Below are 14,061 nucleotides of genomic sequence, written 5' to 3'. Positions count from 1 at the left end.
ATCTTGTAAAAACCAAATGATTTGCAGTGTAATCTCTTTATCATTATGAACATGAAACAAACATAAATAAGCTGCTTTAGTTAATTTTAGATTGCAGCACACAGTCAGCCCATTCAGACAATTTAAAGATTTCAATCAAAGGAAACGCAGCTGATTGCATCAAGTCAAATTCAGCAGGTAAATCAGATTATCTGCTAATTGAATTAATATTTTTGGCCTTAAAACAAGTTAAATATTATGCCCATGAGATAAGACAATACTGTTTTTTTTTGTTTTTTTTACTTATTAACTAAAAACAAGAGAAAATACACAAAATACACAACAACTGATCCTACTTAGATTTCAATTTTTGCAGTGCTTCCCATCCTTGAATTGCAGAATGAATGAATTGCGTGTTTGAGGCTATCTTTGTGACTCATAGACGAGCTTTAGTCCTCGGTTTAAATCCTGGTCTGGAGATCTTTGATGCATGTGTGTCCTCTCTCTACCACCTGTTCCTTGCTTGGCTTTCTACTAGCTGTAAAAGCCTGTATAATGTAGAAAATATAATCCTTTATTACAGTCTCTATTACCATCTTCTCTTGGGTCAGTTACAACCTTAAGTTAAGGTGGCTGATACAAAGCTTTGAACCAATTTGACTGTATGATCTGGTTGAATTGTCTCTGTAGAATGCCTTGAGCTGACATGTGTTGTGAATTGGCGCTAAAGAAATAAAGTGAATTGGACTGAATTATCACAACTCAGAAATTGAAACAGAGTTACAAGTTTAGACATAATATCAGATGCTAGTTTTAAAAAACATTTTTTTTTGCCTGATATCATCAGTCAAACCTGAAATAATAAGGATTGCTTTAACAATTATGGAGCATGTATGAGCAACACTGCAAAAACTGATCTACAGCTGATTTACTTATTTATAAGGTCAGTAAATCTCTGCTGTACAAATGCAATAATCCAAGTAACAACTATGTAGTATTCTCTTAGCGCTCTACTGTACAATTTTCTAGGAAACATATTCCAGGAAATAACATTATGTTAATGCTTTTTTTTTTACTGTATACACTCTTTTTATATAGTCGTATTTTTATATTTAATGGAATCTTGCTTTAACAATTTGTACTTTAAGGAGTAATCCCAAGGGATAAATAGAGTTAAATAATAATTAGAATCAGCTGACTTTGCCCCTAATTTGAGCAGATAAATATGATGATCTTCTATGATACTATTCACTTGAAATAAGATATTGGAGTCAGTTTTTCTTTTTTTTTTATGCATCCAAGTTTTCTTTGACAGTTTAAGGTGTTTGGTTGCTATCAGATTGATGTCAGGATTCCTCCCAGTAGTAGGGATTCTACTTTCCAGCTGCTCTAAAATCACCAAAGGAAAATCATTTTGTTATCTTCATAATATATTTGTCTTGTTAAAGCTTGATTTTTAAAGCCAGTGGTGCCTAAATGAGTAAAATGCAAAACTGCAGGTTATCAGACACTGAATGTGCAAATCCAGACCTTCCCAGGCTGACTGGGTGTTGCATACCACTTCCATTTCAGTTAAAAGGGATTTTTTTTTTTTTGCAAATTAATGAAGACCCTCACAGTCCTTCATTCATGTCAATGAATGCCACAGTTTGGCTCTTTTTAAAGAGGCAAACTGTGGCATTCAAACACTGAGGCTGCTCAGTTTCTCTTATGAATGTTTCTGGTTTATCTTGGCTAAATCTTCTATTGGGAGAACATGTTTCTCATGTCTCTGTGAGTGGATGTGGTGCTGCTATCAGATCAATATTTACCTTTGTCTGCTGTAGCCATGGACACCCACGGTTCTTCTCCGGCTCCATATCAGCTTGTTATTTCTTCTGAGCTGCTTTGTTTTTATATTCTGAAGGTTTTCTTTAATCATGCGATTGGAAAACAAGCTGTTTGGTGGAGCAGGCTTCAACAAAACAAATTTAGGAAACTAAAAATATGTAAAAACATTGAATATCTGTCAAAATAGTCAGTAAAACAAAATATGTTTGGAAAGGAAGCAGAGAAAAGCAATAGCTCATCCAGGCCAGTCCCAATGGTTACATTAAAAACTGTGTGTAAAATAGTAAATATATATATACACACACACACACACAAATAATTATATATATATGCGTGTATAAATGGAGTTACAAATGTACCTTTTTCATACAGATCAGAGCTTCATTACTGTACATACGCTCCTAAATTAAGGGGTGAAATAATCTCACTTTTAATCTTTTTCAGTTTTATACAAATTGTTGATGAACTCCTTAGATTTTCTCATGGATCTCAGTACAAGAGATTGGAACCCTACTGATTTTTGATTCAATCCAGGTTATTTCCACAGGGATCAGTGCTAGGACCAATTCTCTTTACTTTATACATGCTCCCAATTGGTAGAATTATTAGACAGCATGGGATTAATTTCCACTGTTATGCTGATGATACCCAGCTATATCTGTCTATAAATCCAGATGAAGCTAACCCATTACATAGATTACAGGCATGTCTGAAGACATAAAAACCTGGATGACTCTTAATTTTCTGCTTCTGAATGCAGACAAAACAGAAGTTATAGTCTTTGGACCAGAGTCTCTGAAAAAGAAACTGATTAGCCAGTCACTTCATTTGGATGGGATTAAACTGATTTCAGATAATAAAGTAAAAAATCTTGGTGTTATTTTTGATCAGGACCTGTCATTTAAATCCCACATCAAAGAGGTTTCTAGAATTTCCTTCTTTCATCTGAGGAACATTGCAAAAATGAGAAATCTCCTGTCCAGGGGTGATGCTGAGAAACTAGTCCATGCATTTGTTACTTCAAGGCTGGACTATTGTAATTCTTTACTATCAGGAAGTCCACAAACTGTAGTTAAAAGCCTTCAGCTGATCCAAAATGCTGCAGCCAGAGTTCTAATGAAAATTAAAAAGAGAGATCATATCTCTCCTATCCTGGCTTCTCTTCATTGGCTTCCTGTTAAATCAAGAATAGAATTTAAAATCCTCCTTCTCACATATAAAGCCTTAAATGGCCAAGCTCCATCTTATATCAGAGATCTGATTGTTCCTTATGTTCCTAACAGAGCACTTCGCTCTCAATCTGCAGGTTTACTAGTGGTTCCTAGAATTTCTAAAAGTAGAATGGGAGGCAGATCTTTTAGTTATCAGGCTCCTCTCCTGTGGAACCAACTACCAGTTTTAGTCCGTGAGGCAGACACCCTGTCTACTTTTAAGGCTAGGCTTAAAACTTTCATTTTTGATAAAGCTTATAGTTAGGGTGGCTCAGGTTATCCTGAGCTATCTCTATAGTTATGCTGCTATAGGCTTAGACTTTTGGAGGACATAGGGACCCCCATTTCATCATTCTGCTTCATTCTCTCTCTGTTCTCCTATTCTGCAGAATCTGTTAGTTCAATCTCTAACCTTCTGCTCTCTCTGCTTTTCCTCAGAGTAGCTTTGCCTCGTCTGTTCCTGTTTGGCTGTGACGTCATCCTGGAAAAAAACATCAGCTGTGCTGCTTCTATCAACACCCTTGTTAATAGATGTTGGAGATCGGCCTGTTTTCCAGTGTGGTCCTGTTTCTCTGACCGTGACTGAGTGGATGTGCTCTCTTCGTCCTCTGGCATGGGAGCTGCCTTGGAGCTCGTCTGCCTGGCTGTGTGTTTCCTGGACGGGGCCGCCTTTTACAGCTGCTTTTTGTATCTCTGCTTCTGTCTCCTTGAACCCCAGTCGGCCTCGGCAGATGGCCGCTCACACTGAGCCTGGTTCTGCTGGAGGTTTCTTCCTGTTAAAAGGGAGTTTTTCCTCTCCACTGTCGCTACAAGCATGCTTAGTGTGGGGGATTGTATTTGAGTCAATGAGTCGATGCAATCAACTGGTTTTCCTTAGATAGAAAACTTTGTATCAATTTGACTGTATGATCTGGTTGAACTGTAAAGTGCCTTGAGATGACATGTGTTGTGAATTTGGTGCTATATAAATAAACTGAATTGAATTGAAATTTCTATAACACCAACTCACAGCACATATGATCTCAAGGCTCTTTACAGAGACAATACTGTCAGATTGGTCAGGAAAACTAACTGATTGCATCTGGTCGTTGCTCCTCCTGGATGGGCTTGCGGCGAAGATTTCCGCTTGCATTTTATTGTTGACTCTTCAGCAATCCCTCACACCAAGGAGGTATGTAGCAACAGTGGGGAGGAAAATTCCCCTTTAACAGGAAGAAACCTCCAGTAGAACTAGAACCAGGATCAGGCTCATCTGCTCATGGCTCAGCAGCCATCTGCTGAGGTTTTAGATTTAAATTGTCATGAAGGGGACTGATGGACCCAGTATTCCTATGGACAGGCAGTGAGAAAGTTCAAAATGTTTATTCACAGAAAAACATTAACGGACAGAACTGAAGTGTGCAGCTGTTGATCTGCGGGGTGGGGCGCAACCCATCACTAGCACTCTGGTTTAACAGTTTAGTCCAGAGAATAGGCAGAATCCAGCCGATGGACTGCCAAACGAACTGCAGCGCAAAGCCGCCCATCAGTGTCCCCCAACACAACAACCTCAGCGAGCAGGCAGGAATCCCATCCAGGTCAGTGATACAAAACAGACAGGGATAGTTCTGGAATCCAGGAGTCCTAGGCCCGATCAGGGATTTCCGATCCACAAAGGAACAGAGAGATCCAGGGTTCCAGGAAGGCTGGTTCAGAGTTTTATGATTCGAGCTCAGATAGAAAAGCACAGATGCAGAAAGGAAGAATCCAGCGGGAGTCCAAAGATGGTTCTGGCAAACAGATCAGATGGGAGCAGACAGGCTCAGTGGTTGAGAGGGGAACAGAATCAGGAAATCAGAAACCACTAAGGAAACACTGAAACGCTTTCACCAGTGAGTAACGAATAAACTCGCCTGAAGACTCTGGTTCTTGAATAATCTCCTCACTAGAATGGGGATGTAAACCTTGCCTAACTAAAACTAACGAAACAAACATACAGGCATGAAACATGAAACAAACAATGATCTGGCCCTGATAGCTGGGTAGAACCGTATATATAGCAAAGGGAGCAGGTGAATAAGATTAACCTAAATAAGAGAGCGGGATGGGAACGGCAGGTGAATGGAGTAAGTAATTAAGGTCAGCTATCAGGGTAGATCATAACATAAATATCACCTGTTCAGTTTTAAATTGTACCACATTGGAATTTTAAAAAGCATTTAAGAATACCAAATGTGATGTACTATCCTTATTGCTGTTTTTTAAATTGTGCATATTTTTGTAGATAACTTCTAAAATGTGTTAACAGATAGTATAATATAGTAGTAATGGTGAAGCTTGTGCAAAGATTTTCTGTGTAATATATGCCTCGTTTGTCAGAGTATCCTTATATTTTTTGTCATATTATCACACAAGTGTTTTATGTGCAGTTTTCACATGGCAGGCCCAAGCATCTACGAGGTGCAAAACAGAATTTGGTTTTGGAGCCTTCTATGGCCAGTAATTTAGATTCCTGCAGTGCTATGATAATAACATCACATTAATAATACATCTTCTTCATGCTCCAGGGTTACCTGTGGAGTACCACAGATATCAGTACTAGGACCAATTCTCTATAATGTCTACATATCTATATCTATACAGTACAGACACTTTTCAAAGAGTTTTCTTTTGAAGATTCACACTGAAGGCATCTAAACTATTACTTAACATGTGGAAATATATATTTAACAAGTGTGAAACAACTGAAAATATGTCTTATTTCCTAGGTTCTTCAAAGTAGCCACCTTTTCCTTTGATTACTGCTTCAGTCACTCTTGGCTTTCTCTTGATGAGCTTCCAGAGGCACAATGCTGATGATACGTAGCTATAAACATTCTGCTTTTAAACTTAGACATGACAGAAGCTCAGAGACTGTGGTCTAAATAAGCTGATTAGTCAGTCACTGCATCTGGATGGGATTAAACTGATTTCAGATAAAGTAAAAAATCTTGATATTACTTTTGATCAGGACCTGTGATTTAACTCAAATATCAAAGAGGTTTCTAGTATTTCCTTCTTTCATCTGGGGAAAATTGCAAAAAATTAGAAATCTCCTGTCCAGGGGTGATGCTGAGAAACTAGTCCATGCACGCTGGACTATTGTAATTCTTTACTATCAGGAAGTCCACAAACTGTAGTTAAAAGCCTTCAGCTGATCCAAAATGCTGCAGCCAGAGTTCTGATGAAAATGAAGAAGAGAGATCATATCTCTCCTATCCTGGCTTCTCTTCATTGGCTTCCTGTTAAATCCAGAATAGAATTTAAAATCCTCCTTCTCACATATAAAGCCTTAAATGGCCAAGCTCCATCTGATATCAGAGATCTGATTGTTCCTTATGTTCCTAACAGAGCACTTCGCTCTCAATCTGCAGGTTTACTAGTGGTTCCTAGAATTTCTAAAAGTAGAATGGGAGGCAGATCTTTTAGTTATCAGGCTGTGGAACCAACTACCAGTTTTAGTCCGTGAGGCAGACACCCTGTCTAGTTTAAGGGTAGGTCAGGGTGTCCTGTACCTCAGACATGGCCATTAGTGCCTCTGGGGAAAATCCACCACTCTCATTTAATGAATGTGATTCTCCACTTCTTCTAAACCTTCCTCTTACTCTTGACCTTCCAAGCCCACACCACCTGTCTACCTCATCCGTAAAGATGGGAAAAAAATAAAAAATGAATCATGAGCTCGAGCCACAGTTCAGGTGTAGAACTTTAAAGAGAGCAGACCCAGTTAGTCCCAGTAAAGCTCAGCCAGTAGCTAAAGGAGAGACACGAAGGCTCGTTCCAAACTCCCCCCTAACCACCTACCCCTCACTATCCAGGGTCACTCCCAATCATGTCACACTCGCAGCTGTGGAAGGCTTCTTGATTGAAGGTGGGGGGGTTATAAATGAGAATATAATGGCCTTGTTGCTATGGCAACACTGGTGCCAGGTGCATGGCTGTAGCTCTGTAGTGCAGGTTAACATAACATCAAACATTTGTCCTTTTCTTAAAAATAAATGTATACAGTCAAATAAAACTATTTCAAAGAGTACCTCCCCTTTAGGGATTAATGAAGTCGTTCTTCTTCCTAACATTTCATTTTCTGTCAGTGTGACCAAGATGCGGAAACCGGTGGAGCTTATATCTAAATGCAGGTGTTTCTTTCGCTATTAGGTCGCTGTTAAACCCAGTGCCAAATTCTAGCCCACCTGCACTGATGCAGACTCGATGTTTAAGGGTGGAACGGTCCACTCGCCCTACCTACTACAGGGTTTGGATGGACCTCAACTGGAACTCTCAAAGAGCGGGTTAGTCAATGTTTGGGGGCTGGTTTGGGATTGGGACAGAGTTATCGGATTATCTGCAGTTCGGCTGTTACCCTCCTGAAGGGCGGGGTCAAATTCCATAATTCAAGAAATCATCAACAAAAAGTAGAAAGTGTATTCGTCATTCGTTTGAGCTGCAAGATAAATCATCCGCCAGCAGAATGAACATTTTTGGCTGCTAGATTATACACTGCTCAAAGAAAATCTGAATGGATTAGAAAGCAGATGGAAATTATTGACGATTAGCCAGATACACTCGATAAAGGAGTGGTTCTGCAGGTGGGGACCACAGACCACTACTCAGTACTTATGATTTCTAGCTGATATTTTGGTGCATTTGAAAGTTGGTGGTGTTTTCACATTTGTGGTGACATGAGACGGACTCTGCAACCCACATAAATGGCTCAGGTGGTGCAGCTAATCCAGGATGGCACATCAATGCGAGCTGTGGCAGGGAGGTTTGCTGTGTCTGTCAGCGTAGTGTCCAGAGGCTGGAGACGCTACCAGGAGACAGGTCAGTACACCAGGAAGCGTGGAGGAGGCTGTAGACGGGGAACTACCCGGCAGCAGGACCTCTATCTCTGCCTTTGTGCAAGGAGGAACAGGAGGAGCACTGCCAGAGTCCTGCAAAATGACCTCCAGCAGGCCACAAATGTGTATGTGTCTGAACAAACGGCCAGAAACTGACTCTGGGAGGATGGTAAGAGGGCCCAAAGTCCAAAGATGTGGGTGGTGCTCACAGCCCAACAGTGTGCAGGACACTTGGCATTTGCCAGAGAACACAAGGATTGGCAAATTTGTTACTGGCACCTTGTGCTCCTCACAGATGAAAGCAGGTTCACATCAAGCACATTGACAGACCTGACAGAGTCTGGAGACATCACAAAGAGCCATCTGCTGCCTGCAATATCCTTCAGCATGACTGGTTTTGCAGTGGTTCAGTAATGGTGTGGGGTGGTGCGAGATGAGATCCTTAGACCCACTTGTGAAACCATCTGCTGGAGCGGTTGGCCTTGAGTTCTACAATTCTAGACCTCATGTGGATGGAGTGTGTCCTGCAAGATAAAGGTATTGAAGCTATGGACAGGCCCTTCCCCAGACCTGAATCCCACTGAGCACATCTGGAACATCATGTTTCCATCCATCCACCATCTTCACAGTACACCACAGACTGTCTAGGGGATGGTGGATGCTTTAGTCCAGGTCTGGGAGGACCAGCACCCTTATCAGAAGCATGTCCAGGCATGGTTGAGAGGTCATACAAGCACATGGAGGCCACGCACAATACTGAGCCTCATTCTGACATGTTTTAACCCTGTAATGCCAAATGTATCATATTTGATACATACGGTTTACATACGGACACCTTTTGCATAATTTAATGGTAAAAACTTTGCTCAAAATCCTATTGTTCACAATCACATATACCTGATAACAGCCAGTAGAAGACTACACAAAAAATAATCTTGACATATCGCATAGTAATAAATTATTAATATCAAAAATGTATTTCTGTTTTTTCTTTTTACATATTTTGTTAAAAGGCCAAATAAGTACTTCAAACCAAAAAAAAGTGATTTTCTGTTTTGTTTTATTCTCGGATGGGGCTTTAAAGGGTTAAGGACATTACATCAAAGTTGGATCAGCCCGTAGTGAGGTTCACAACTTTAACTTAAAAAACTGCATTTTATTACTGTGCATGACTCTAAATCTTCATCGGTTGATACATTTACTTACCATTGATGATTTATGTGTGATTTCTGTTGCCAGCACAAACAACTTTGTACCAAGTATTAATTGGGAACATTTCATTCAGTAAGGTCTAGGACGTGTTATTTGGGTGCGAAAATCGTATAAAATAAACTAGGCCAATTTTACTCAAATCAGGTATAAATACATTTATTTTGAAAAACATTTTACTTTTCGTTCACTTTTGTAGTGTTCACTAAAAGCTAGACCCATCCACTTTGGTCTCAATGTGGGAAAGAGCTGAGCCAGACATCACTAATGGTGGCTGAGTGTACAGCTGTGTCCATGATCACTCACCACAGGCAGGCTAAGATTTTTATTTAATATTTATGCTTATTTCAACCAGAGGTAATAATGACGCCGAACCTGATAGTCTATTCGAGGACAAAGACTCGAATAAGATGGAGGCCTTCCAGATTCAAATACAGGTGCTGGTCATAAAATTAGAATATCATGAAAAAGTAGATTGATTTCAGTAATTCCATTTAAAAAGTGAAACTTGTATATTATATTCATACATTACATACAAACTCATATATTTCAGATGTTTATTTTGTTTAATTTTGATGATTACAAATGACAACAAATGAAAATCTCAAATTCATCATATCAGAAAATTAGAATATTGTGAAAAGGTTCAAAATTGATGGCCCCTGGTGCCACACTCTAATCAGCTAATTAACTCAAACCACCTGCAAAAGCCTTTAAATGGTCTTTCAGTCTAGTTCTATAGGCTACACAATCATGGGGAAGACTGCTGACTTGACAGTTGTCCAAAAGACGACCATCGACACCTTGCACAAGGAGGGCAAGACACAAAAGGTCATCGCTAAAGAGGCTGGCTGTTCACAGAGCTCAGTGTCCAAGCACATTAATAGAGAGGCGAAGGGAAGGAAAAGATGTGGTCGAAAAAAGTGTACAAGCAAGAGAGATAACCGCACCCTGGAGAGGATTGTGAAACAAAACCCATTCAAAAATGTGGGGGAGATTCACAAAGAGTGGACTGCAGCTGGAGTGAGTGCTTCAAGAACCACCACACACAGACGTATGAAAGACATGGGTTTCTGCTGTCGCATTCCTTGTGTCAAGCCACTCTTGAACCACAGACAGCGTCAGAAGCGTCTTGCCTGGGCTAAAGAGAAACAGGACTGGACTGCTGGTGAGTGGTCCAAAGTCATGTTCTCTGATGAAAGTAAATTTTGCATTTCCTTTGGAAATCAAGGTCCCAGAGTCTGGAGGAAAAGAAGAGAGGCACTTCATCCACGTTGCTTGAAGTCCAGTGTAAAGTTTCCACAGTCAGTGATGGTTTGGGGTGCCATGTCATCTGCTGGTGTTGGTCCATTGTGTTTTCTGAGGTCCAGGGTCAACGCAGCCACATACCAGGAAGTTTTAGAGCACTTCATGCTTCCTGCAGCTGACCAACTTTTTGGAGATGCAGATTTCATTTTCCAACAGGACTTGGCACCTGCACACAGTGCCAAAGCTACCAGTACGTGGTTGAAGGACCATGGTATCCCTGTTCTTAATTGGCCAGCAAACTCTCCTGACCTTAACCCCATAGAAAATCTATGGGGTATTGTGAAGAAGAAGATGCAATACACCAGACCCAACAATTCAGAAGAGCTAAAAGCCACTATTAGAGCAACCTGGGCTATCATAACACCTGAGCAGTGCCACAGACTGATCGACTCCATGCCACGCCGCATTGCTGCAGTAATACAGGCCAAAGGAGGCCCAACTAAATACTGAGTGCTGCACATGCTCATACTTTTCATGTTCATACTTTTCAGTTGGCCAACATTTCTATAAATCCTTTGTTTTTATTGGTCTTCAGTAATATTCTAATTTTCTGATATGATGAATTTGAGATTTTCATTTGTTGTCATTTGTAATCATCAAAATTAAACAAAATAAACATCTGAAATATATGAGTTTGTATGTAATGTATGAATATAATATACAAGTTTCACTTTTTAAATGGAATTACTGAAATAAATCTACTTTTTCATGATATTCTAATTTTATGACCAGCACCTGTACTTAGAACACCTCACTGAAGTTAGAGCATCAAAACAACAGAGGAAATATGTAAAATCAGCTTAAACCTTTCATTCATGATTTATTATAAACTCAGGGTATTTATTCTACGTGTTTTTAAACATCAATGACCCCTCACCCCCCCACCATGGACTGTTCTCACTGCTGCCCTCTGGGAAGAGGCTTTGAAGCATCCGATGCAGGTCCACCGCCATCAGACAGCTGAGTGTGATGCAGAGTCACAGACTCTGCATCACACTGATAACAAACCAAAACACTGCATATTTGCACCATATATATAAAGCTCTAAACCTCCATATCAATGCGTTTATTTGCACCATGTTTTTCTCCCACTGTTTACATCTGATCGCTGCTGCACTTCAAGAAATGGAATTGTCATGAAATCTGTACTAAAAGAAATTACGTTTTGTGTACACTCTATGTATACAAAATGACAAAAGTTGTCTAAGTCTATACATCCTTAGGAATGTAAAACAAGGTTTGAAAAAAGGTTTCTATCTTTATTCTATAGAGAAATATTTATCTGTCAAATCAAGCGTACTTTATGGATTTTATAATGTAAAAAAAATCAATACACCAACAAAGTAGTGGGTAGACATAGGGCATGATCTATCAAAGGTTTGCGTGTATAAAAACGTGAGCTATTTCACTGTGCACGCTAAAAAAATGTACAAACTGATCTATCAACAGCGTGCTAAAAGGATTTGGTCTTTAAAACATGCTAAATAGCGCCTCTTATCCATTTAGTACTTTTTCTGCAATGAATATGCAATATGGGGCATTTACACGCAAAAGTGCGTCTTGTGGGAGGAGAACATGTAAATATATTAATTTAGCACTCGCAAAGTGATTTATCAAACCTGAAAGCAATTTTGCTAACGGTATCCGACTCTATATTTAACACGTTTCAAAAGAAGGTGCAAATGGTCTGTATGCGTAATTGCGCACACATGGCAGCGGTTATTGTCGCAAGAAGGAGACATGGAAATGAAGCAAGGAGACGCAGAGAACGCATTTTTTCACTCCGTGTGAATATTTTTGGAATGAACGAGGAAACGATCATCAAAACATATCGTTTATCCAGCATTGCCATTTTGGAGCTGTTGGGGGAACTCCGAATGGATTTGGAGCCAGCCACAAGGAGGACCCACGCAATATCAGATATCACAAAACTCCTTGCAACGTTGCACTTTTTTGCATCTGGGATCTCCCAATCTAGTTTTTCAGAAGTGCTATCCGACGTTCTAAATGCCATGTCGCCCTGATGCCCTAACGGAGAAACCAGACCTCTGCGCCTGTGGAGCAACATGCCAATGCTGCGGGGATGCGTGCGCACAGTCATCGCATCCACAGTCCCATTGTGAGCCATTTGGTATATGTGCATTTTTCTACAGGCCAATACAAAACACCTGTTTTTTTTGTTGTTGTTTTTTTACTGCAGTGAAGTAGAAATTCAGCCACATACCACCTTAGGAAATAAAGGTTGCCAAAGTTTATATATATATATAATTTTTTTTTTTTTGGAGGGGGTGGGGTGTCACTGTAAGATTAAAATTTCTTAATGCACTAGTTTGCACAAACTACAAACTACTTTGCCGCAAACCACAAAACGCGCAAAACCATCATTTAAATAGGGCGTCTCCAACAGTTTTGCACCTGCCACCAGTTACGCAATCCCTCTTGTTAAATCACCCGCAAACCATGGTTCAGCCCCTCGCGCAAAATTCCAGTTTGCGAGCGCAAATTACTGCACGCAAAATTGGATCTTGATAAATCCGGCCCATAGTTGTAATTTAGTTTTAGAGTTGTATTATGGTATTCAGTTGGAATGGTGGTTCCTCTGCTCCTCTGTGGTCTTTTCCCCCTGTGTGTCAGCCAGCTTGGTTTCACTGACTTTTTCCCCCTGTCATTACCCGATCCGTACCGGAAGCACGATCCGTACCATCAGCTCATTTGCGCGTGCGCAAACAGAATAACTTCCGGTGGCAATATTTCATTTTCTTACTTTTTTTATTCTTTTGTATTTTTTAGAGGCATGGGTTTCTTTTTGTATATCTTTGTATTTTCGTCAATATTGCATTTTCTAAAAATAAAAAAACAGAAATACATAAAAAAGTTACTTTGACTGCTCCGAGCATGCGCAAATATACTTCACACAGCGTATATATTTAAATTTGTTTAAATATTTGATTTACTCTGTACTTAACTATGCACTCCAGCAGTACTGATCCCACAATGGATTCATTTGCTACCTTTCGTGACCTGCAGTTTTTCATTGATAAGGGAACATTTCCCGAAAATTTTGATTTTTATTCCAGAAAAATGACGTCAACGGTAGTACGGATCGTGCTACCGGTACGGATCGGGTAGCAACAGTGCCTAATATTGAATGCATATATATAGAAAAAAAAAAACATTTTCAAACAATTGGACACTGTAGTGATCACTATGCATAAGAGGGTTATTAGATCTACAAAGGATTAACTTTTTGAGGTGTAAAATCTTAAATTCTATCATAGATTTAAATTAAACCTATACCTGTGAAGGCAATGGTTGATTTAAGATTTCATTATTCAATTCTTTCAAAAACTTGTCGTAGATGTTGATGGGAGGAGGGATCACCTGTAGTGGTCTGTGTACAGAAGCTCAGAGAAGCCCCTGACTGAAGACGTGGCTCAGTGATGTTTTTCATTTTAAAGTGTGTTCAGGCAAAATATATAAATGGAATCAATTTTTTCCCACTGTGTTTAAAGTGAAGAACATGAAGAAAAACAAAACAAACAAAAAATGAAACTTTGAAAAAACATCCGTAAATGAACATTTTCCAATTTTTCGGTTTTCTTAGATTTTTTGAAAACCACAAATCACGTATCTTCTACACGTACGTCCCATCGATGCATTATTACAAA

This window comes from Cyprinodon tularosa, unplaced genomic scaffold, assembly GCF_016077235.1.
Source record: "Cyprinodon tularosa strain WSP-4 unplaced genomic scaffold, ASM1607723v1 ctg516, whole genome shotgun sequence".
Classification (NCBI taxonomy): Eukaryota; Metazoa; Chordata; class Actinopteri; order Cyprinodontiformes; family Cyprinodontidae; genus Cyprinodon; species Cyprinodon tularosa.
This window is presented reverse-complemented; position numbering follows the sequence as displayed.